This window comes from Ammodytes marinus, assembly GCF_949987685.1.
Source record: "Ammodytes marinus genome assembly, contig: scaffold_57, whole genome shotgun sequence".
Taxonomy (NCBI): domain Eukaryota; kingdom Metazoa; phylum Chordata; class Actinopteri; order Uranoscopiformes; family Ammodytidae; genus Ammodytes; species Ammodytes marinus.
In genome coordinates, this window is record NW_027648588.1 from 210,774 (window position 1) to 237,500 (window position 26,727).

Here is a 26,727-nt window from a genome sequence, read left to right on the forward strand (position 1 = left end):
CCTTGACAAAATGGCCGCCGGAGCTAATTGCACAATGTAATGTCAATGGACATGCTAACATTCCCGCCTTTTTTCTTTGATGGAAAAAAAAAATATCTAATTTTATTAAAAAGTCCCTTACACATTAATATTTCTTGGCCATATTTTTTCTATAGACTCGTGTATGCCCCTTGATGGTTTCCCGTGAGTTTTAAGAAATTTCCTCTGGCCAATTAGGAGATATGAAATTTCCTAATTTATGGCGCCCCCTTATGGCGAAAATTTCCAAATTTTTTATTGAACGCAATTAAGGGTAGTCCCAACATATGTCTAAAATTTGGACTTGATCCGACTTATGATTTTGGATTTATGAATTTTTTCGTAAAACGTAGCTAATCAAGAAATATTTAAAACGCTACCGTTTCGTTATCCATGGTCGGATCAAAATGCTTTAGCAATTTTTTTTTCCGTGTGGGTCGGTAGATGTTCTGTGCAAACTTTGGTGTCAATTGTCCAAAAATTATGGGAGGAGTAGCGAAAAATATGTTTTGCAGTTTTCGCGATTTTGCGAAAAATCTATAATATCGCAAATGGGCGTGGCCTATGCCAAATGATGCAGCTGACTCCAGTGCATCTGTGGATATAAAGTTTTTGACTGTGGGACATTCGGTGTGGGAGTTATGACCCCAAAAGCGTTTTCCTTCGTTGTAGCGCCACCTAGTGGCCGGCATGTCTGAATTTTTTTGTATGCGTACACGGCCCGGACCTGGATCTAGTCATGCAATTGGCATGTCTGCGCCCTTTACGGTTTGGGCTGTGCACGCAGTTTTAGATGACTACAAATAATAATAATAACTAGAACTGCAAGCAGTTTTTACCGGGGGCCAAGCCTCCGACGCAACTCGTCGTCAACCGCCGCGCCGGCCGCTCACTCCGCAGAATCTGCGGATGTAAAGTTTTTGACCGCGGGATGTTCGGTGCGGGAGTTGTATAGGTATCGCTGTTTACGGATGAATTTCGCGAAAGTGCCACGGTGGAACGATGCAGCTCAATTCACAGAACAAGTGGATGTCAAGTTTTTTAATGTGCGATGTTTGGTTGGCGAGTTATGAGCAAAAGCAGATTGTCAGCCTTGACAAAATGGCCGCCGGAGCTAATTGCACAATGTAATGTCAATGGACATGCTAACATTCCCGCCTTTTTTCTTTGACGGAAAAAAATAAATCAAATTTTATTAAAAAGTCCCTTAAACATTAATATTTCTTGGCCATATTTTTTCTATAGACTCGTGTATGCCCCTTGATGGTTTACCGTGAGTTTTAAGAAAATTCCTCTGGCCAATTAGGAGATATAAAATTTCCTAATTTATGGCGCCCCCTTATGGCGAAAATTTCCAAATTTTTTATTGAACGCAATTAAGGGTAGCCCCAACATATGTCTAGAATTTGGACTTGATCCGATTTATGATTTTGGATTTATGAATTTCTACGTAAAACGTAGCTAATCAACAAATATTCAAAGCGCTACCGTTTTGTTATCGATGGTCGGATCAAAATTCTGTGTGATAATTTCTTTCCGTGTGGGTCGGTAGATGTTCTGTGCAAAGTTTGGTGTCAATTGTCCAAAAATTGTGGGAGGAGTAGCGAAAAATATGTTTTTCAGTTTTCACGATTTTGCGAAAAATCTATAATATCGCAAATGGGCGTGGCCTATGCCAAATGATGCAGCTGACTCCAGTGCATCTGTGGATATAAAGTTTTTGACGGTGGGACGTTCGGTGTGGGAGTTATGACCCCAAACGCGTTTTCCTTGGTGTAGCGCCACCTAGTGGCCGGCATGTCTGAATTTTTTTGTAGGCCGGGAGGCCGGGGGTCTGAACTAGTCATGCAAGTGCCATGTCCCAACCCTTTACGGTTTGGGCTGTGGACACAGTTTTAGGCGGCGAAGTATAATAATAACTAGAACTGCAAGCAGTTTTTACCGGGGGCCAAGCCTCCGACGCGACTCGTCGTCAACCGCCGCGCCGGCCGCTCACTCCGCAGAATCTGCGGATGTAAAGTTTTTGACCGTGGGATGTTCGGTGCGGGAGTTGTATAGGTATCGCTGTTTACGGATGAATTTCGCGAAAGTGCCACGGTGGAACGATGCAGCTCAATTCACAGAACAAGTGGATGTCAAGTTTTTTAATGTGCGATGTGTGGTTGGCGAGTTATGAGCAAAAGCAGATTGTCAGCTTTGACAAAATGGCCGCCGGAGCTAATTGCACAATGTAATGTCAATGGACATGCTAACATTCCCGCCTTTTTTCTTTGACGGAAAAAAAAAAATCTAATTTTATTAAAAAGTCCCTTAAACATTACTATTTCTTGGCCATATTTTTTATATAGACTTGGGTATGCCCCTTGATGGTTTCCCGTGAGTTTTAAGAAAATTCCTCTGGCCAATTAGGAGATATAAAATTTCCTAATTTATGGCGCCCCCTTATGGCAAAATTCTCCAAATTTTTTATTGAACGCAATTAAGGGTAGCCCCAACATATGTCTAAAATTTGGACTTGATCCGACTTATGATTTTGGATTTATGAATTTTTTCGTAAAACGTAGCTAATCAACAAATATTTAAAACGCTACCGTTTCGTTATCGATGGTCGGATCAAAATTCTTTTATGTGATTTTTTTCCGTGTGGGTCGGTAGATGTTCTGTGCAAAGTTTGGTGTCAATTGTCCAAAAAATATGGGAGGAGTAGCGAAAAATATGTTTTGCAGTTTTCGCGATTCTGCGAAAAATCTATAATATCGCAAATGGGCGTGGCCTATGCCAAATGATGCAGCTGACTCCAGTGCATCTGTGGATATAAAGTTTTTGACTGTGGGACGTTCGGTGTGGGAGTTATGACCCCAAACGCGTTTTCCTTCGTTGTAGCGCCACCTAGTGGCCGGCATGTCTGAATTTTTTTGTAGGCCGGGAGGCCGGGGGTCTGAACTAGTCACGCAAGTGGCATGTCCCAACCCTTTACGGTTTGGGCTGCAGCACCACTTTTACTCGGAGAAAAATTAAAATAATAATAATAATAACTAGAACTGCAAGCAGTTTTTACCGGGGGCCAAGCCTCCGACGCGACTCGTCGTCAACCGCCGCGCCGGCCGCTCACTTCGCAGAATCCGTGGATGTAAAGTTTTTGACCGTGGGATGTTCGGTGTGGGAGTTGTATAGGTATCGCTGTTTATGGATGAATTTGGCAAAACTGCCACGGTGGAACGATGCAGCTCAATTCACAGAACAAGTGGATGTCAAGTTTTTTAATGTGCGATGTGTGGTTGGCGAGTTATGAGCAAAAGCAGATTGTCAGCCTTGACAAAATGGCCGCCGGAGCTAATTGCACAATGTAATGTCAATGGACATGCTAACATTCCCGCCTTTTTTCTTTGATGGAAAAAAAAATATCTAATTTTATTAAAAAGTCCCTTACACATTAATATTTCTTGGCCATATTTTTTATATAGACTCGTGTATGCCCCTTGATGGTTTCCCGTGAGTTTTAAGAAATTTCCTCTGGCCAATTAGGAGATATGAAATTTCCTAATTTATGGCGCCCCCTTATGGCGAAAATTTCCAAATTTTTTATTGAACGCAATTAAGGGTAGCCCCAACATATGTCTAAAATTTGGACTTGATCCGACTTATGATTTTGGATTTATGAATTTTTTCGTAAAACGTAGCTAATCAACAAATATTTAAAACGCTACCGTTTCGTTATCCATGGTCGGATCAAAATTCTTTCGTATGATTTCTTTCCGTGTGGGTCGGTAGATGTTCTGTGCAAAGTTTGGTGTCGATTGTCCAAAAATTGTGGGAGGAGTAGCGAAAAATATGTTTTGCAGTTTTCGCGATTTTGCGAAAAATCTATAATATCGCAAATGGGCGTGGCCTATGCCAAATGATGCAGCTGACTCCAGTGAATATGTGGATATAAAGTTTTTGGCTGTGGGACGTTCGGTGTGGGAGTTATGACCCCAAACGCGTTTTCCTTGGTGTAGCGCCACCTAGTGGCCGGCATGTCTGAATTTTTTTGTATGCGTAGTCCGGACGGACCTGGATCTAGTCATGCAATTGGCATGTCTGCACCCTTTACGGTTTGGGCTGTGGACACAGTTTTAGGGAGGTAAGTATAATAATAATAATAATCGCCACAAAAACAATAGGGTTCCCTGCCCCGCAGGGCTTGGGAACCGCGTTGCTGTGCAAAACGCGGTCCCAGCTCCTGCTCGGGCTTGGCCCCCTAATAACTAGAACTGCAAGCAGTTTTGACCGGGGGCCAAGCCTCCGACGCAACTCGTCGTCAACCGCCGCGCCGGCCGCTCACTCCACGGAATCCGTGGATGTAAAGTTTTTGACCGTGGGATGTTCGGTGCGGGAGTTGTATAGGTATCGCTGTTTACGGATGAATTTCGCGAAAGTGCCACGGTAGAACAATGCAGCTCAATTCACAGAACAAGTGGATGTCAAGTTTTTTAAAGTGCGATGTTTGGTTGGCGAGTTATGAGCAAAAGCAGATTGTCAGCCTTGACAAAATGGCCGCCGGAGCTAATTGCACAATGTAATGTCAATGGACATGCTAACATTCCCGCCTTTTTTCTTTGACGGAAAAGAAAAAATCTAATTTTATTAAAAAGTCCCGTAAACATTACTATTTCTTGGCCATATTTTTCATATAGACTCGGGTACGCCCGTTGATGGTTTCCCGTGAGTTTTAAGAAAATTCCTTTGGCCAATTAGGAGATATAAAATTCCCTAGTTTATGGCGCCCCCTTATGGCGAAAATTTCCAATTTTTTTTTTGAACGTAATTAAGGGTAGCCCCAACATATGTCTAAAATTTGAACTTGATCCGACTTATGATTTTGGATTTATGAATTTCTACGTAAAACGTAGCTAATCAACAAATATTTAAAACGCTACCGTTTCTCTATCCATGGTCGGATCAAAATGCATTAGCATGATTTCTTTCCGTGTGGGTCGGTAGATGTGCTGTGCAAACTTTGGTGTCAATTGTCCAAAAATTGTGGGAGGAGTAGCGAAAAATATGTTTTTCAGTTTTCGCGATTTTGCGAAAAATCTATAATATCGCAAATGGGCGTGGCCTATGCCAAAAGATGCAGCTGACTCCAGTGAATATGTGGATATAAAGTTTTTGACTGTGGGAGTTTCGGTGTGGGAGTTATGGCCCCAAACGCGTTTTCTTTGGTGTAGCGCCACCTAGTGGCCGGCATGTCTGAATAGTTTTGTATGCGTACACGGCCCGGACCTGGATCTAGTCATGCAATTGGCATGTCTGCACCCTTTACGGTTTGGCCTGTGGACACAGTTTTAGGTGACTACAAATAATAATCCTTACTAAAACAATAGGGTTCCCTGCCCCGCAGGGCTTGGGAACCGCGTTGCTGTGCAAAACGCGGTCCCAGCTCCTGCTCGGGCTTGGCCCCCTAATAATAATCGCCACTAAAACAATAGGGTTCCCAGCCCCGCAGGGCTTGGGAACCGCGTTGCTGTGCAAAACGCGGTCCCAGCTCCTGCTCGGGCTTGGCCCCCTAACTAGAACTGCAAGCAGTTTTTACCGGGGGCCAAGCCTCCGACGCAACTCGTCGTCAAGCGCCGTGCCTGCCGCTCACTCCACAGAACCTGTGGATGTAAAGTTTTTGACCGTGGGATGTTCGGTGCGGGAGTTGTATAGGTATCGCTGTTTATGGATGAATTTTGCGAAACTGCCACGGTGGAACGATGCAGCTCAATTCACAGAACAAGTGCATGTCAAGTTTTTTAATGTGCGATGTGTGGTTAGCGAGTTATGAGCAAAAGCAGATTGTCAGCCTTGACAAAATGGCCGCCGGAGCTAATTGCACAATGTAATGTCAATGGACATGCTAACATTCCCGCCTTTTTTCTTTGACGGAAAAAAAAAAATCTAATTTTATTAAAAAGTCCCTTAAGCATTAATATTTCTTGGCCATATTTTTTATATAGACTCGTGTATGCCCCTTGATGGTTTCCCGTGAGTTTTAAGACATTTCCTCTGGCCAATTAGGAGATATGAAATTTCCTAATTTGTGGCGCCCCCTTATGGCGAAAATGTCCAATTTTTTTATTGAACGCAATTAAGGGTAGCCCCAACATATGTCTAAAATATGGACTTGATCCGACTTATGATTTTGGATTTATTAATTTTTTCGTAAAACGTAGCTAATCAACAAATATTTAAAACGCTACCGTTTCGTTATCCATGGTCGGATCACATTTCTTTCGAATGATTTCTTTCCGTGTGGGTCGGTAGATGTTCTGTGCAAAGTCTGGTGTCAATTGTCCAAAAATTGTGGGAGGAATAGAGAAAAATAAGTTTTTCAGTTTTCGCGATTTTGCGAAAAATCTATAATATCGCAAATGGGCGTGGCCTATGCCAAATGATGCAGCTGACTCCAGTGAATATGTGGATATAAAGTTTTTGACTGTGGGACGTTCGGTGTGGGAGTTATGACCCCAAACGCGTTTTCCTTCGTTGTAGCGCCAACTAGTGGCCGGCGTGTCTGATTTTTTTGGTCAGCTGAGAGGCCGGGGGTCTGAACTAATGATGCTAGTGGCATGTCCCAACCCGTTACGGTTTGGGCTGCAGCACCAATATTACACCGTTTTTCCGAGAAAAATAAAAAGAATAATAATAATAACTAGAACTGCAAGCAGTTTTTACCGGGGGCCAAGCCTCCGACGCAACTCGTCGTCAACCGCCGCGCCGGCCGCTCACTCCGCAGAATCTGCGGATGTAAAGTTTTTGACCGTGGGATGTTCGGTGCGGGAGTTGTATAGGTATCGCTGTTTACGGATGAATTTCGCGAAAGTGCCACGGTGGAACGATGCAGCTCAATTCACAGAACAAGTGGATGTCAAGTTTTTTAATGTGCGATGTTTGGTTGGCGAGTTATGAGCAAAAGCAGATTGTCAGCCTTGACAAAATGGCCGCCGGAGCTAATTGCACAATGTAATGTCAATGGACATGCTAACATTCCCGCCTTTTTTCTTTGATGGAAAAAAAAAATATCTAATTTTATTAAAAAGTCCCTTACACATTAATATTTCTTGGCCATATTTTTTATATAGACTCGTGTATGCCCCTTGATGGTTTCCCGTGAGTTTTAAGAATTTTCCAATGGCCAATTAGGAGATATGAAATTTCCTAATTTATGGCGCCCCCTTATGGCGAAAATGTCCAATTTTTTTATTGAATGCAATTAAGGGTAGCCCCAACATATGTCTAAAATTTGGACTTGATCCGACTTATGATTTTGGATTTATGAATTTCTACGTAAAACGTAGCTAATCAACAAATATTCAAAGTGCTACCGTTTCGTTATCGATGGTCGGATCAAAATTTTTTCGAATGATTTTTTTCCGTGTGGGTCGGTAGATGTTCTGTGCAAACTTTGGTGTCAATTGTCCAAAAATTGTGGGAGGAGTAACGAAAAGTCAGTTTTGCAGTTTTCGCGATTTTGCGAAAAATCTATAATATCGCAAATGGGCGTGGCCTATGCCAAATGATGCAGCTAACTCCAGTGCATCTGTGGATATAAAGTTTTTGACTGTGGGACGTTCGGTGTGGGAGTTATGACCCCAAACGCGTTTTCCTTCGTTGTAGCGCCACCTAGTGGCCGGCATGTCTGAATTTTGTTGTAGGCCGGGAGGCCGGGGGTCTGAACTAGTCATGCAAGTGGCATGTCCCAACCCTTTACGGTTTGGGCTGCAGCACCACTTTTACTCGGAGAAAAATAAAAATAATAATAACTAGAACTGCAAGCAGTTTTTACCGGGGGCCAAGCCTCCGACGCGACTCGTCGTCAACCGCCGCGCCGGCCGCTCACTCCGCAGAATCCGCGGATGTAAAGTTTTTGACCGTGGGATGTTCGGTGCGGGAGTTGTATAGGTATCGCTGTTTACGGATGAATTTCGCGAAAGTGCCACGGTGGAACGATGCAGCTCAATTCACAGAACAAGTGGACGTCAAGTTTTTTAATGTGCGATGTGTGGTTGGCGAGTTATGAGCAAAAGTAGATTGTCAGCCTTGACAAAATGGCCGCCGGAGCTAATTGCACAATGTAATGTCAATGGACATGCTAACATTCCCGCCTTTTTTCTTTGATGGAAAAAAAAAATATCTAATTTTATTAAAAAGTCCCTTACACATTAATATTTCTTGGCCATATTTTTTATATAGACTCGTGTATGCCCCTTGATGGTTTCCCGTGAGTTTTAAGAAATTTCCTCTGGCCAATTAGGAGATATGAAATTTCCTAATTTATGGCGCCCCCTTATGGCGAAAATTTCCAAATTTTTTATTGAACGCAATTAAGGGTAGTCCCAACATATGTCTAAAATTTGGACTTGATCCGACTTATGATTTTGGATTTATGAATTTTTTCGTAAAACGTAGCTAATCAAGAAATATTTAAAACGCTACCGTTTCGTTATCCATGGTCCGATCAAAATTCTTTTACAATTTTTTTTCCCGTGTGGGTCGGTAGATGTTCTGTGCAAAGTTTGGTGTCAATTGTCCAAAAATTGTGGGAGGAGTAGCGAAAAATATGTTTTGCAGTTTTCGCGATTTTGCGAAAAATCTATAATATCGCAAATGGGCGTGGCCTATGCCAAATGATGCAGCTGACTCCAGTGCATCTGTGGATATAAAGTTTTTGACGGTGGGACGTTCGGTGTGGGAGTTATGACCCCAAACGCGTTTTCCTCCGTTGTAGCGCCACCTAGTGGCCGGCATTTCTGAATTCTCTTGTATGCGTACACGGCCCGGCCCTGGATCTAGTCATGCAATTGGCATGTCTGCGCCCTTTACGGTTTGGGCTGTGCACGCAGTTTTAGATGACTACAAATAATAATAATAATAATAATAATAATAATCGCCACAAAAACAATAGGGTTCCCTGCCCCGCAGGGCTTGGGAACCGCGTTGCTGTGCAAAACGCGGTCCCAGCTCCTGCTCGGGCTTGGCCCCCTAATAATCCTTACAAAAACAATAGGGTTCCCTGCCCCGCAGGGCTTGGGAACCGCGTTGCTGTGCAAAACGCGGTCCCAGCTCCTGCTCGGGCTTGGCCCCCTAACTAGAACTGCAAGCAGTTTTTACCGGGGGCCAAGCCTCCGACGCAACTCGTCGTCAAGCGCCGTGCCTGCCGCTCACTCCACAGAACCTGTGGTTGTAAAGTTTTTGACCGTGGGATGTTCGGTGCGGGAGTTGTATAGGTATCGCTGTTTATGGATGAATTTTGCGAAACTGCCACGGTGGAACGATGCAGCTCAATTCACAGAACAAGTGCATGTCAAGTTTTTTAATGTGCGATGTGTGGTTGGCGAGTTATGAGCAAAAGTAGATTGTCAGCCTTGACAAAATGGCCGCCGGAGCTAATTGCACAATGTAATGTCAATGGACATGCTAACATTCCCGCCTTTTTTCTTTGACGGAAAAAAAAAATATCTAATTTTATTAAAAAGTCCCTTACACATTAATATTTGTTGGCCATATTTTTTATATAGACTCGTGTATGCCCCTTGATGGTTTCCCGTGAGTTTTAAGAAATTTCCTCTGGCCAATTAGGAGATATGAAATTTCCTAATTTATGGCGCCCCCTTATGGCGAAAATGTCCAATTTTTTTATTGAACGCAATTAAGGGTAGCCCCAATATATGTCTAAAATTTGGACTTGATCCGACTTATGATTTTGGATTTATGAATTTTTACGTAAAACGTAGCTAATCAACAAATATTCAAAACGCTACCGTTTCGTTATCGATGGTCGGATCAAAATTCTTTCGAATGATTCTTTTCCGTGTGGGTCGGTAGATGTTCTGTGCAAAGTTTGGTGTCGATTCTCCAAAAATTGTAGGAGGAGTAGCGAAAAGTCAGTTTTGCAGTTTTCGCGATTTTGCAAAAAATCTATAATATCGCAAATGGGCGTGGCCTATGCCAAATGATGCAGCTGACTCCAGTGCATCTGTGGATATAAAGTTTTTGACGGTGGGACGTTCGGTGTGGGAGTTATAGCCCCAAACGCGTTTTCTTTGGTGTAGCGCCACCTAGTGGCCGGCATGTCTGAATTTTTTTGTAGGCCGAGAGGCCGGGGGTCTGAACTAGTCATGCAAGTGGCATGTCCCAACCCTTTACGGTTTGGGCTGTGGACACAGTTTTATGCGGCGAAGTATAATAATAATAATAATCGCCACTAAAACAATAGGGTTCCCTGCCCCGCAGGGCTTGGGAACCGCGTTGCTGTGCAAAACGCGGTCCCAGCTCCTGCTCGGGCTTGGCCCCCTAATAATCCTTACAAAAACAATAGGGTTCCCTGCCCCGCAGGGCTTGGGAACCGCGTTGCTGTGCAAAACGCGGTCCCAGCTCCTGCTCGGGCTTGGCCCCCTAATAATAATAATCGCCACAAAAACAATAGGGTTCCCTGCCCCGCAGGGCTTGGGAACCGCGTTGCTGTGCAAAACGCGGTCCCAGCTCCTGCTCGGGCTTGGCCCCCTAATAATAACTAGAACTGCAAGCAGTTTTTACCGGGGGCCAAGCCTCCGACGCAACTCGTCGTCAAGCGCCGCGCCTGCCGCTCACTTCGCGGAATCCGTGGATGTAAAGTTTTTGACCGTGGGATGTTCGGTGCGGGAGTTGTATAGGTATCGCTGTTTACGGATGAATTTGGCGAAACTGCCACGGTGGAACGATGCAGCTCAATTCACAGAACAAGTGCATGTCAAGTTTTTTAATGTGCGATGTGTGGTTGGCGAGTTATGAGCAAAAGTAGATTGTCAGCCTTGACAAAATGGCCGCCGGAGCTAATTGCACAATGTAATGTCAATGGACATGCTAACATTCCCGCCTTTTTTCTTTGACGGAAAAAAAAAATATCTAATTTTATTAAAAAGTCCCTTACACATTAATATTTCTTGGCCATATTTTTTATATAGACTCGTGTATGCCCCTTGATGGTTTCCCGTGAGTTTTAAGAAATTTCCTCTGGCCAATTAGGAGATATGAAATTTCATAATTTATGGCGCCCCCTTATGGCGAAAATGTCCAATTTTTTTATTGAACGCAATTAAGGGTAGCCCCAACATATGTCTAAAATTTGGACTTGATCCGACTTATGATTTTGGATTTATTAATTTTTTCGTAAAACGTAGCTAATCAACAAATATTTAAAACGCTATTGTTTCGTTATCGATAGTCGGATCAAAATTCTTTTGAAAAAATCTTTTCCGTGTGGGTCGGTAGATGTTCTGTGCAAACGTTGGTGTCAATTGTCCAAAAATTGTGGGAGGAGTAGCGAAAAGTCAGTTTTGCAGTTTTCGCGATTTTGCAAAAAATCTATAATATCGCAAATGGGCGTGGCCTATGCCAAATGATGCAGATGACTCCAGTGCATATGTGGATATAAAGTTTTTGACTGTGGGACGTTCGGTGTGGGAGTTATGACCCCAAACGCGTTTTCCTTCGTTGTAGCGCCACCTAGTGGCCGGCATGTCTGAATTTTTGTCGTATGCGTAGTCCGGGCGGACCTGGATCTAGTCATGCAATTGGCATGTCTGCACCCTTTACGGTTTGGGCTGTGCACGCAGTTTTAGGGAGGTACAAATAATAATAATAACTAGAACTGCAAGCAGTTTTTACCGGGGGCCAAGCCTCCGACGCAACTCGTCGTCAACCGCCGCGCCTTCCGCTCACTTCACAGAATCTGTGGATGTAAAGTTTTTGACTGTGGGATGTTCGGTTGGCGAGTTATGAGCAAAAGCAGATTGTCAGCCTTGACAAAATGGCGGCCGGAGCTAATTGCACAATGTAATGTCAATGGACATGCTAGCTGAGATTAGCATTCCGCCTTTTTTCTTTGATGGAAAAAAAAAATCTAATTTTATTAAAAAGTCCCTTACACATTAATATTTCTTGGCCATATTTTTTATGTAGACTCGTGTATGCCCCTTGATGGTTTCCCGTGAGTTTTAAGAAAATTCCTTTGGCCAATTAGGAGATATAAAATTTCCTAATTTATGGCGCCCCCTTATGGCGAAATTCTCCAAATTTTTTATTGAACGCAATTAAGGGTAGCCCCAACATATGTCTAAAATTTGGACTTGATCCGACTTATGATTTTGGATTTATGAATTTCTACGTAAAACGTAGCTAATCAACAAATATTTAAAATGCTACCGTTTCGTTATCCATGGTCGGATCAAAATCATTTTACATGATTTCTTTCCGTGTTGGTCGGTAGATGTTCTGTGCAAAGTTGGGTGTCAATTGTGCAAAAATTGTGGGAGGAGTAGCGAAAAGTCAATTAGGAGATATAAAATTTCCTAATTTATGGCGCCCCCCTATGGCGAAATTTTCCCAATTTTTTATTGAACGCAATTAAGGGTAGCCCCAACATATGTCTAAAATTTGGACTTGATCCGATTTATGATTTTGGATTTATGAATTTCTACGTAGAACGTAGCTATCAACAAATATTTAAAACGCTACCGTTTCGTTATCGATGGTCGGATCAAAATGCTTTAGCATGATTTCTTTCCGTGTGGGTCGGTAGATGTTCTGTGCAAACTTTGGTGTCAATTGTCCAAAAATTGTGGGAGGAGTAGCGAAAAGTCAGTTTTACAGTTTTCGCGATTTTGCGAAAAATCTATAATATCGCAAATGGGCGTGGCCTATGCCAAATGATGCAGCTGACTCCAGTGCATCTGTGGATATAAAGTTTTTGACTGTGGGATGTTCGGTGTGGGAGCTATGACGTTTTCCTTGATATAGCGCCACCTAGTGGCCGGCATGTCTGAATTTTTTTGTCTGCGTAGTCCGGACGGACCTGGATCTAGTCATGCAATTGGCATGTCTGCACCCTTTACGGTTTGGGCTGTGCACGCAGTTTTAGGGGGGTAAGTATAATAATCCTTACAAAAACAATAGGGTTCCCTGCCCCGCAGGGCTTGGGAACCGCGTTGCTGTGCAAAACGCGGTCCCAGCTCCTGCTCGGGCTTGGCCCCCTAATAACTAGAACTGCAAGCAGTTTTTACCGGGGGCCAAGCCTCCGACGCAACTCGTCGTCAACCGCCGCGCCGGCCGCTCACTCCGCAGAATCTGCGGATTTAAAGTTTTTGACCGTGGGATGTTCGGTGCGGGAGTTGTATAGGTATCGCTGTTTACGGATGAATTTTGCGGAAGTGCCACGGTGAAACGATGCAGCTCAATTCACAGAACAAGTGGATGTCAAGTTTTTTAATGTGCGATGTGTGGTTGGCGAGTTATGAGCAAAAGCAGATTGTCAGCCTTGACAAAATGGCCGCCGGAGCTAATTGCACAATGTAATGTCAATGGACATGCTAACATTCCCGCCTTTTTTCTTTGAAGGAAAAAAAAAATATCTAATTTTATTAAAAAGTCCCTTACACATTAATATTTCTTGGCCATATTTTTTATATAGACTCGTGTATGCCCCTTGATGGTTTCCCGTGAGTTTTAAGAAATTTCCTCTGGCCAATTAGGAGATATGAAATTTCCTAATTTATGGCGCCCCCTTATGGCGAAAATTTCCAAATTTTTTATTGAACGCAATTAAGGGTAGTCCCAACATATGTCTAAAATTTGGACTTGATCCGACTTATGATTTTGGATTTATGAATTTTTTCGTAAAACGTAGCTAATCAAGAAATATTCAAAGCGCTACAGTTTCGTTATCGATGGTCAGATCAAAATTCTTTCAAAAAAATCTTTTCCGTGTGGGTCGGTAGATGTTCTGTGCAAACTTTGGTGTCGATTGTCCAAAAATTGTGGGAGGAATAGAGAAAAATATGTTTTGCAGTTTTCGCGATTTTGCGAAAAATCTATAATATCGCAAATGGGCGTGGCCTATGCCAAATGATGCAGCTGACTCCAGTGAATATGTGGATATAAAGTTTTTGACTGTGGGACGTTCGGTGTGGGAGTTATGACCCCAAACGCGTTTTCCTTCGTTGTAGCGCCAACTAGTGGCCGGCGTGTCTGATTTTTTTGGTCAGCTGAGAGGCCGGGGGTCTGAACTAATGATGCTAGTGGCATGTCCCAACCCGTTACGGTTTGGGCTGCAGCACCATTTTTACACCGTTTTTCCGAGAAAAATAAAAAGAATAATAATAACTAGAACTGCAAGCAGTTTTTACCGGGGGCCAAGCCTCCGACGCAACTCGTCGTCAAGCGCCGTGCCTGCCGCTCACTTCGCGGAATCCGTGGATGTAAAGTTTTTGACCGTGGGATGTTCGGTGCGGGAGTTGTATAGGTATCGCTGTTTACGGATGAATTTGGCGAAACTGCCACGGTGGAACGATGCAGCTCAATTCACAGAACAAGTGCATGTCAAGTTTTTTAATGTGCGATGTGTGGTTGGCGAGTTATGAGCAAAAGTAGATGGTCAGCCTTGACAAAATGGCCGCCGGAGCTAATTGCACAATGTAATGTCAATGGACATGCTAACATTCCCGCCTTTTTTCTTTGACGGAAAAAAAAAAATCTAATTTTATTAAAAAGTCCCTTAAACATTACTATTTCTTGGCCATATTTTTTCTATAGACTCGTGTTTGCCCCTTGATGGTTTACCGTGAGTTTTAAGAAAATTCGTCTGGCCAATTAGGAGATATAAAATTTCCTAATTTATGGCGCCCCCTTATGGCGAAAATTTCCGAATTTTTTATTGAACGCAATTAAGGGTAGCCCCAACATATGTCTAAAATTTGGACTTGATCCGACTTATGATTTTGGATTTATTAATTTTTTCGTAAAACGTAGCTAATCAACAAATATTTAAAACGCTACCGTTTCGTTATCCATGGTCGGATCACAATTCTTTCGAATGATTTCTTTCCGTGTGGGTCGGTAGATGTTCTGTGCAAAGTCTGGTGTCAATTGTCCAAAAATTGTGGGAGGTGTAGCGAAAAATAAGTTTTTCAGTTTTCGCGATTCTGCGAAAAATCTATAATATCGCAAATGGGCGTGGCCTATGCCAAATGATGCAGCTAACTCCAGTGCATCTGTGGATATAAAGTTTTTGACGGTGGGACGTTCGGTGTGGGAGTTATGACCCCAAACGCGTTTTCCTTCGTTGTAGCGCCACCTAGTGGCCGGCATGTCTGAATTTTTTTGTAGGCCGGGAGGCCGGGGGTCTGAACTAGTCACGCAAGTGGCATGTCCCAACCCTTTACGGTTTGGGCTGCAGCACCACTTTTACTCGGAGAAAAATAAAAATAATAATAATAACTAGAACTGCAAGCAGTTTTTACCGGGGGCCAAGCCTCCGACGCAACTCGTCGTCAACCGCCGCGCCGGCCGCTCACTCCGCAGAAGCTGCGGATGTAAAGTTTTTGACCGTGGGATGTTCGGTGCGGGAGTTGTATAGGTATCGCTGTTTACGGATGAATTTCGCGAAAGTGCCACGGTGGAACGATGCAGCTCAATTCACAGAACAATTGGATGTCAAGTTTTTTAATGTGCGATGTGTGGTTGGCGAGTTATGAGCAAAAGCAGATTGTCAGCCTTGACAAAATGGCCGCCGGAGCTAATTGCACAATGTAATGTCAATGGACATGCTAACATTCCCGCCTTTTTTCTTTGATGGAAAAAAAAAATATCTAATTTTATTAAAAAGTCCCTTACACATTAATATTTCTTGGCCATATTTTTTATATAGACTCGTGTATGCCCCTTGATGGTTTCCCGTGAGTTTTAAGAAATTTCCTCTGGCCAATTAGGAGATATGAAATTTCCTAATTTATGGCGCCCCCTTATGGCGAAAATTTCCAAATTTTTTATTGAACGCAATTAAGGGTAGTCCCAACATATGTCTAAAATTTGGACTTGATCCGACTTATGATTTTGGATTTATGAATTTTTTCGTAAAACGTAGCTAATCAACAAATATTTAAAACGCTACCGTTTCGTTATCGATGGTCGGATCAAAATGCTTTTGAAAAAATCTTTTCCGTGTGGGTCGGTAGATGTTCTGTGCAAACGTTGGTGTCAATTGTCCAAAAATTGTGGGAGGAGTAGCGAAAAGTCAGTTTTGCAGTTTTCGCGATTTTGCGAAAAATCTATAATATCGCAAATGGGCGTGGCCTATGCCAAATGATGCAGCTGACTCCAGTGCATATGTGGATATAAAGTTTTTGACTGTGGGACGTTCGGTGTGGGAGTTATGACCCCAAACGCGTTTTCCTTCGTTGTAGCGCCACCTAGTGGCCGGCATGTCTGAATTTTTGTCGTATGCGTAGTCCGGGCGGACCTGGATCTAGTCATGCAATTGGCATGTCTGCACCCTTTACGGTTTGGGCTGTGCACGCAGTTTTAGGGAGGTACAAATAATAATAATAATAATAACTAGAACTGCAAGCAGTTTTTACCGGGGGCCAAGCCTCCGACGCAACTCGTCGTCAACCGCCGCGCCGGCCGCTCACTCCGCAGAATCTGCGGATGTAAAGTTTTTGACCGTGGGATGTTCGGTGCGGGAGTTGTATAGGTATCGCTGTTTACGGATGAATTTCGCGAAAGTGCCACGGTGGAACGATGCAGCTCAATTCACAGAACAAGTGGATGTCAAGTTTTTTAATGTGCGATGTGTGGTTGGCGAGTTATGAGCAAAAGCAGATTGTCAGCCTTGACAAAATGGCCGCCGGAGCTAATTGCACAATGTAATGTCAATGGACATGCTAACATTCCCGCCTTTTTTCTTTGATGGAAAAAAAAAATATCTAATTTTATTAAAAAGTCCCTTACACATTAATATTTCTTGGCCATATTTTTTATATAGACTCGTGTATGCCCCTTGATGGTTTCCCGTGAGTTTTAAGAAAATTCCTCTGGCCAATTAGGAGATATGAAATTTCCTAATTTATGGCGCCCCCTTATGGCAAAATTCTCCAATTTTTTTATTGAACGCAATTAAGGGTAGCCCCCACATATGTCTAAAATTTGGACTTGATCCGACTTATGATTTTGGATTTATGAATTTCTACGTAAAACGTAGCTAATCAACAAATATTCAAAGCGCTACCGTTTCGTTATCGATGGTCGGATCAAAATTATTTCAAGAAAATCTTTTCCGTGTGGGTCGGTAGATGTTCTGTGCAAACTTTGGTGTCAATTGTCCAAAAATTGTGGGAGGAGTAGCGAAAAGTCAGTTTTGCAGTTTTCGCGATTTTGCGAAAAATCTATAATATCGCAAATGGGCGTGGCCTATGCCAAATGATGCAGCTGACTCCAGTGAATATGTGGATATAAAGTTTTTGACTGTGGGACGTTCGGTGTGGGAGTTATGACCCCAAACGCGTTTTCCTTCGTTGTAGCGCCACCTAGTGGCCGGCGTGTCTGATTTTTTTGGTCAGCTGAGAGGCCGGGGGTCTGAACTAATGATTCTAGTGGCATGTCCCAACCCGTTACGGTTTGGGCTGCAGCACCATTTTTACACCGTTTTTCCGAGAAAAATAAAAAGAATAATAATAATAATAATCGCCACAAAAACAATAGGGTTCCCTGCCCCGCAGGGCTTGGGAACCGCGTTGCTGTGCAAAACGCGGTCCCAGCTCCTGCTCGGGCTTGGCCCCCTAACTAGAACTGCAAGCAGTTTTTACCGGGGGCCAAGCCTCCGACGCAACTCGTCGTCAAGCGCCGTGCCTGCCGCTCACTCCACAGAACCTGTGGATGTAAAGTTTTTGACCGTGGGATGTTCGGTGCGGGAGTTGTATAGGTATCGCTGTTTATGGATGAATTTTGCGAAACTGCCACGGTGGAACGATGCAGCTCAATTCACAGAACAAGTGCATGTCAAGTTTTTTAATGTGCGATGTGTGGTTGGCGAGTTATGAGCAAAAGTAGATTGTCAGCCTTGACAAAATGGCCGCCGGAGCTAATTGCACAATGTAATGTCAATGGACATGCTAACATTCCCGCCTTTTTTCTTTGACGGAAAAAAAAAAATCTAATTTTATTAAAAAGTCCCTTAAACATTACTATTTCTTGGCCATATTTTTCATATAGACTTGGGTATGCCCCTTGATGGTTTCCCGTGAGTTTTAAGAAAATTCCTCTGGCCAATTAGGAGATATAAAATTTCCTAATTTATGGCGCCCCCTTATGGCAAAATTCTCCAAATTTTTTATTGAACGCAATTAAGGGTAGCCCCAACATATGTCTAAAATTTGGACTTGATCCGACTTATGATTTTGGATTTATGAATTTTTTCGTAAAACGTAGCTAATCAACAAATATTTAAAACGCTACCGTTTCGTTATCGATGGTCGGATCAAAATTCTTTCAAAAAAATCTTTTCCGTGTGGGTTGGTAGATGTTCTGTGCAAACTTTGGTGTCAATTGTCCAAAAATTGTGGGAGGAGTAGCGAAAAGTCAGTTTTGCAGTTTTCGCGATTTTGCGAAAAATCTGTAATATCGCAAATGGGCGTGGCCTATGCCAAATGATGCAGCTGACTCCAGTGCATATGTGGATATAAAGTTTTTGACTGTGGGACGTTCGGTGTGGGAGTTATGACCCCAAACGCGTTTTCCTTCGTTGTAGCGCCACCTAGTGGCCGGCATGTCTGAATTTTTTTGTATGCTGAAAATTCACGGACCTGGATCTAGTCATGCAATTGGCATGTCTGCACCCTTTACGGTTTGGGCTGTGCACGCAGTTCTAGCGGCGACAAATAATAATAATAATAATAACTAGAACTGCAAGCAGTTTTTACCGGGGGCCAAGCCTCCGACGCAACTCGTCGTCAAGCGCCGTGCCTGCCGCTCACTCCACAGAACCTGTGGATGTAAAGTTTTTGACCGTGGGATGTTCGGTGCGGGAGTTGTATAGGTATCGCTGTTTATGGATGAATTTGGCGAAACTGCCACGGTGGAACGATGCAGCTCAATTCACAGAAGAAGTGCATGTCAAGTTTTTTAATGTGCGATGTGTGGTTGGCGAGTTATGAGCAAAAGTAGATTGTCAGCCTTGACAAAATGGCCGCCGGAGCTAATTGCACAATGTAATGTCAATGGACATGCTAACATTCCCGCCTTTTTTCTTTGACGGAATTTTTTTTTTTAAATTTTATTAAAAAGTCCCTTAAACATTACTATTTCTTGGCCATATTTTTTATATAGACTTGGGTATGCCCCTTGATGGTTTCCCGTGAGTTTTAAGAAAATTCCTCTGGCCAATTAGGAGATATAAAATTTCCTAATTTATGGCGCCCCCTTATGGCAAAATTCTCCAAATTTTTTATTGAACGCAATTAAGGGTAGCCCCAACATATGTCTAAAATTTGGACTTGATCCGACTTATGATTTTGGATTTATGAATTTTTTCGTAAAACGTAGCTAATCAACAAATATTTAAAACGCTACCGTTTCGTTATCGATGGTCGGATCAAAATTCTTTTATGTGATTTTTTTCCGTGTGGGTCGGTAGATGTTCTGTGCAAAGTTTGGTGTCAATTGTCCAAAAAATATGGGAGGAGTAGCGAAAAATATGTTTTGCAGTTTTCGCGATTCTGCGAAAAATCTATAATATCGCAAATGGGCGTGGCCTATGCCAAATGATGCAGCTGACTCCAGTGCATCTGTGGATATAAAGTTTTTGACTGTGGGACGTTCGGTGTGGGAGTTATGACCCCAAACGCGTTTTCCTTCGTTGTAGCGCCACCTAGTGGCCGGCATGTCTGAATTTTTTTGTAGGCCGGGAGGCCGGGGGTCTGAACTAGTCACGCAAGTGGCATGTCCCAACCCTTTACGGTTTGGGCTGCAGCACCACTTTTACTCGGAGAAAAATTAAAATAATAATAATAATAATAATAATCGCCACAAAAACAATAGGGTTCCCTGCCCCGCAGGGCTTGGGAACCGCGTTGCTGTGCAAAACGCGGTCCCAGCTCCTGCTCGGGCTTGGCCCCCTAATAATAATAATAATCGCCACAAAAACAATAGGGTTCCCTGCCCCGCAGGGCTTGGGAACCGCGTTGCTGTGCAAAACGCGGTCCCAGCTCCTGCTCGGGCTTGGCCCCCTAACTAGAACTGCAAGCAGTTTTTACCGGGGGCCAAGCCTCCGACGCAACTCGTCGTCAAGCGCCGCGCCTGCCGCTCACTTCGCGGAATCCGTGGATGTAAAGTTTTTGACCGTGGGATGTTCGTTGCGGGAGTTGTATAGGTATCGCTGTTTACGGATGAATTTGGCGAAACTGCCACGGTGGAACGATGCAGCTCAATTCACAGAACAAGTGCATGTCAAGTTTTTTAATGTGCGATGTGTGGTTGGCGAGTTATGAGCAAAAGCAGATTGTCAGCCTTGACAAAATGGCCGCCGGAGCTAATTGCACAATGTAATGTCAATGGACATGCTAACATTCCCGCCTTTTTTCTTTGATGGAAAAAAAAAATATCTAATTTTATTAAAAAGTCCCTTACACATTAATATTTCTTGGCCATATTTTTTCTATAGACTCGTGTTTGCCCCTTGATGTTTTCCCGTGAGTTTTAAGAAATTTCCTCTGGCCAATTAGGAGATATAAAATTTCCTAATTTATGGCGCCCCCTTATGGCGAAAATTTCCAAATTTTTTATTGAACGCAATTAAGGGTAGCCCCAACATATGTCTAAAATTTGGACTTGATCCGACTTATGATTTTGGATTTATGAATTTTTTCGTAAAACGTAGCTAATCAACAAATATTTAAAACGCTACCGTTTCGTTATCCATGGTCGGATCAAAATTCTTTCGTATGATTTCTTTCCGTGTGGGTCGGTAGATGTTCTGTGCAAAGTTTGGTGTCAATTGTCCAGAAATTGTGGGAGGACTAACGAAAAGTCAGTTTATCAGTTTTCGCGATTTTGCGAAAAATCTATAATATCGCAAATGGGCGTGGCCTATGCCAAATGATGCAGCTGACTCCAGTGCATCTGTGGATATAAAGTTTTTGACTGTGGGATGTTCGGTGTGGGAGTTATGACCCCAAACGCGTTTTCCTTCGTTGTAGCGCCACCTAGTGGCCGGCATGTCTGAATTTTTTTGTATGCTGAGAATTCACGGATCTGGATCTAGTCATACAATTGGCATGTCTGCACCCTTAACGGTTTGGGTTGTGCACGCAGTTTTAGGGGACGAAGTATAATAATAATAATAACTAGAACTGCAAGCAGTTTTTACCGGGGGCCAAGCCTCCGACGCAACTCGTCGTCAACCGCCGCGCCGGCCGCTCACTCCGCAGAATCTGCGGATGTAAAGTTTTTGACCGTGGGATGTTCGGTGCGGGAGTTGTATAGGTGTCGCTGTTTACGGATGAATTTCGCGAAAGTGCCACGGTGGAACGATGCAGCTCAATTCACAGAACAAGTGGATGTCAAGTTTTTTAATGTGCGATGTGTGGTTGGCGAGTTATGAGCAAAAGCAGATTGTCAGCCTTGACAAAATGGCCGCCGGAGCTAATTGCACAATGTAATGTCAATGGACATGCTAACATTCCCGCCTTTTTTCTTTGATGGAAAAAAAAAATATCTAATTTTATTAAAAAGTCCCTTACACATTAATATTTCTTGGCCATATTTTTTATATAGACTCGTGTATGCCCCTTGATGGTTTCCCGTCAGTTTTCAGAAATTTCCTCTGGCCAATTAGGAGATATGAAATTTCCTAATTTATGGCGCCCCCTTATGGCGAAAATGTCCAATTTTTTTATTGAACGCAATTAAGGGTAGTCCCAACATATGTCTAAAATTTGGACTTGATCCGACTTATGATTTTGGATTTATGAATTTTTTCGTAAAACGTAGCTAATCAACAAATATTTAAAACGCTACCATTTCGTTATCCATGGTCGGATCACAATTCTTTCGAATGATTTCTTTCCGTGTGGGTCGGTAGATGTTCTGTGCAAAGTCTGGTGTCAATTGTCCAAAAATTGTGGGAGGAGTAACGAAAAGTCAGTTTTGCAGTTTTCGCGATTTTGCAAAAAATCTATAATATCGCAAATGGGCGTGGCCTATGCCAAATGATGCAGCTGACTCCAGTGAATCTGTGGATATAAAGTTTTTGACTGTGGGAGGTTCGGTGTGGGAGTTATGACCCCAAACGCGTTTTCCTTGGTGTAGCGCCACCTAGTGGCCGGCATGTCTGAATTTTTTTGTCTGCGTAGTCCGGACGGACCTGGATCTAGTCATGCAATTGGCATGTCTGCACCCTTTACGGTTTGGGCTGTGGACACAGTTTTAGGGAGGTAAGTATAATAATAATAATCGCCACTAAAACAATAGGGTTCCCTGCCCCGCAGGGCTTGGGAACCGCGTTGCTGTGCAAAACGCGGTCCCAGCTCCTGCTCGGGCTTGGCCCCCTAATAAAAATAATCCTTACAAAAACAATAGGGTTCCCTGCCCCGCAGGGCTTGGGAACCGCGTTGCTGTGCAAAACGCGGTCCCAGCTCCTGCTCGGGCTTGGCCCCCTAATAATAATCCTTACAAAAACAATAGGGTTCCCTGCCCCGCAGGGCTTGGGAACCGCGTTGCTGTGCAAAACGCGGTCCCAGCTCCTGCTCGGGCTTGGCCCCCTAACTAGAACTGCAAGCAGTTTTGACCGGGGGCCAAGCCTCCGACGCAACTCGTCGTCAACCGCCGCGCCGGCCGCTCACTCCACGGAATCCGTGGATGTAAAGTTTTTGACCGTGGGATGTTCGGTGCGGGAGTTGTATAGGTATCGCTGTTTACGGATGAATTTCGCGAAAGTGCCACGGTAGAACAATGCAGCTCAATTCACAGAACAAGTGGATGTCAAGTTTTTTAAAGTGCGATGTTTGGTTGGCGAGTTATGAGCAAAAGCAGATTGTCAGCCTTGACAAAATGGCCGCCGGAGCTAATTGCACAATGTAATGTCAATGGACATGCTAACATTCCCGCCTTTTTTCTTTGACGGAAAAGAAAAAATCTAATTTTATTAAAAAGTCCCGTAAACATTACTATTTCTTGGCCATATTTTTCATATAGACTCGGGTACGCCCGTTGATGGTTTCCCGTGAGTTTTAAGAAAATTCCTTTGGCCAATTAGGAGATATAAAATTCCCTAGTTTATGGCGCCCCCTTATGGCGAAAATTTCCAATTTTTTTTTTGAACGTAATTAAGGGTAGCCCCAACATATGTCTAAAATTTGAACTTGATCCGACTTATGATTTTGGATTTATGAATTTCTACGTAAAACGTAGCTAATCAACAAATATTTAAAACGCTACCGTTTCTCTATCCATGGTCGGATCAAAATGCATTAGCATGATTTCTTTCCGTGTGGGTCGGTAGATGTGCTGTGCAAACTTTGGTGTCAATTGTCCAAAAATTGTGGGAGGAGTAGCGAAAAATATGTTTTTCAGTTTTCGCGATTTTGCGAAAAATCTATAATATCGCAAATGGGCGTGGCCTATGCCAAAAGATGCAGCTGACTCCAGTGAATATGTGGATATAAAGTTTTTGACTGTGGGAGCTTCGGTGTGGGAGTTATGGCCCCAAACGCGTTTTCTTTGGTGTAGCGCCACCTAGTGGCCGGCATGTCTGAATAGTTTTGTATGCGTACACGGCCCGGACCTGGATCTAGTCATGCAATTGGCATGTCTGCACCCTTTACGGTTTGGCCTGTGGACACAGTTTTAGGTGACTACAAATAATAATCCTTACTAAAACAATAGGGTTCCCTGCCCCGCAGGGCTTGGGAACCGCGTTGCTGTGCAAAACGCGGTCCCAGCTCCTGCTCGGGCTTGGCCCCCTAATAATCGCCACTAAAACAATAGGGTTCCCTGCCCCGCAGGGCTTGGGAACCGCGTTGCTGTGCAAAACGCGGTCCCAGCTCCTGCTCGGGCTTGGCCCCCTAACTAGAACTGCAAGCAGTTTTTACCGGGGGCCAAGCCTCCGACGCAACTCGTCGTCAAGCGCCGTGCCTGCCGCTCACTCCACAGAACCTGTGGATGTAAAGTTTTTGACCGTGGGATGTTAGGTGCGGGAGTTGTATAGGTATCGCTGTTTATGGATGAATTTTGCGAAACTGCCACGGTGGAACGATGCAGCTCAATTCACAGAACAAGTGCATGTCAAGTTTTTTAATGTGCGATGTGTGGTTGGCGAGTTATGAGCAAAAGTAGATTGTCAGCCTTGACAAAATGGCCGCCGGAGCTAATTGCACAATGTAATGTCAATGGACATGCTAACATTCCCGCCTTTTTTCTTTGACGGAAAAAAAAAATATCTAATTTTATTAAAAAGTCCCTTACACATTAATATTTGTTGGCCATATTTTTTATATAGAGTCGTGTATGCCCCTTGATGGTTTCCCGTGAGTTTTAAGAAATTTCCTCTGGCCAATTAGGAGATATGAAATTTCCTAATTTATGGCGCCCCCTTATGGCGAAAATGTCCAAATTTGTTATTGAACGCAATTAAGGGTAGCCCCAACATATGTCTAAAATTTGGACTTGATCCGACTTATGATTTTGGATTTATTAATTTTTTCGTAAAACGTAGCTAATCAACAAATATTTAAAGCGCTACCGTTTCGTTATCGATGGTCGGATCAAAATTCTTTCGAATGATTTCTTTCCGTGTGGGTCGGTAGATGTTCTGTGCAAAGTCTGGTGTCAATTGTCCAAAAATTGTGGGAGGAGTAGCGAAAAGTCAGTTTTGCAGTTTTCGCAATTTTGCGAAAAATCTATAATATCGCAAATGGGCGTGGCCTATGCCAAATGATGCAGCTGACTCCAGTGCATCTGTGGATATAAAGTTTTTGACTGTGGGAGGTTCGGTGTGGGAGTTATGACCCCAAACGCGTTTGGGTTTGTTGTAGCGCCACCTAGTGGCCGGCGTGTCTGATTTTTTTTGTCAGCTGAGAGGCCGGGGGTCTGAACCAATGATGCTAGTGGCATGTCCCAACCCGTTACGGTTTGGGCTGCAGCACCAGTTTTACACCGTTTTTCCGAGACAAATAAAAAGAATAACTAGAACTGCAAGCAGTTTTTACCGGGGGCCAAGCCTCCGACGCGACTCGTCGTCAAGCGCCGTGCCTGCCGCTCACTTCGCGGAATCCGTGGAGGTAATGTTTTTGACCGTGGGATGTTCGGTGCGGGAGTTGTATAGGTATCGCTGTTTACGGATGAATTTCGCGAAAGTGCCACGGTGGAACGATGCAGCTCAATTCACAGAACAAGTGGATGTCAAGTTTTTTAATGTGCGATGTGTGGTTGGCGAGTTATGAGCAAAAGCAGATTGTCAGCCTTGACAAAATGGCCGCCGGAGCTAATTGCACAATGTAATGTCAATGGACATGCTAACATTCCCGCCTTTTTTCTTTGATGGAAAAAAAAAAATCTAATTTTATTAAAAAGTCCCTTAAACATTACTATTTCTTGGCCATATTTTTCATATAGACTCGTGTATGCCCCTTGATGGTTTACCGTGAGTTTTAAGAAAATTCCTCTGGCCAATTAGGAGATATAAAATTTCCTAATTTATGGCGCCCCCTTATGGCGAAAATTTCCAAATTTTTTATTGAACGCAATTAAGGGTAGCCCCAACATATGTCTAGAATTTGGACTTGATCCGACTTATGATTTTGGATTTATGAATTTCTACGTAAAACGTAGCTAATCAACAAATATTCAAAGCGCTACCGTTTCGTTATCCATGGTCGGATCAAAATGCATTAGCATGATTTCTTTCCGTGTGGGTCGGTAGATGTGCTGTGCAAACTTTGGTGTCAATTGTCCAAAAATTGTGGGAGGAGTAGCGAAAAATATGTTTTTCAGTTTTCGCGATTTTGCGAAAAATCTATAATATCGCAAATGGGCGTGGCCTATGCCAAAAGATGCAGCTGACTCCAGTGAATATGTGGATATAAAGTTTTTGACTGTGGGAGTTTCGGTGTGGGAGTTATGGCCCCAAACGCGTTTTCTTTGGTGTAGCGCCACCTAGTGGCCGGCATGTCTGAATAGTTTTGTATGCGTACACGGCCCGGACCTGGATCTAGTCATGCAATTGGCATGTCTGCACCCTTTACGGTTTGGCCTGTGGACACAGTTTTAGGTGACTACAAATAATAATCCTTACTAAAACAATAGGGTTCCCTGCCCCGCAGGGCTTGGGAACCGCGTTGCTGTGCAAAACGCGGTCCCAGCTCCTGCTCGGGCTTGGCCCCCTAATAACTAGAACTGCAAGCAGTTTTTACCGGGGGCCAAGCCTCCGACGCGACTCGGGACCCGGGCGTCGCAGACCGCGCCGCCGGCCGCTCACTTCACAGAATCCGGGGATGTAAAGTTTTTGAATGTGGGACGTTCGGTTTGGGAGTTACACACCAAAAAGCAAAAAAAGTTGCATAGAAATAGGCTCAAGTGGATGACGAGATATATACTTTTTGTGTTTTTGGCGCCCCCTTATGGCGAAAGTTTCCAATTTTTTTTATGAACGCTACTAAGGATAACACCAACATATGTTTAAGATTTGGACTTGATACGATGTATAGTTTTGGATTTATGAATATTTATATACAAGGATTTACAAGTTAGCTAATCAACAAATATTCAAAGCGCTACTGTTTCGTCTTCGAAGGTCGCATAAAAATTCTTTCGAATGATTTCTTTCCGTGTGGGTCGGTAGATGTTCTGTGCAGAGTTTGGTGTCAATTGTCGAAAAATTGT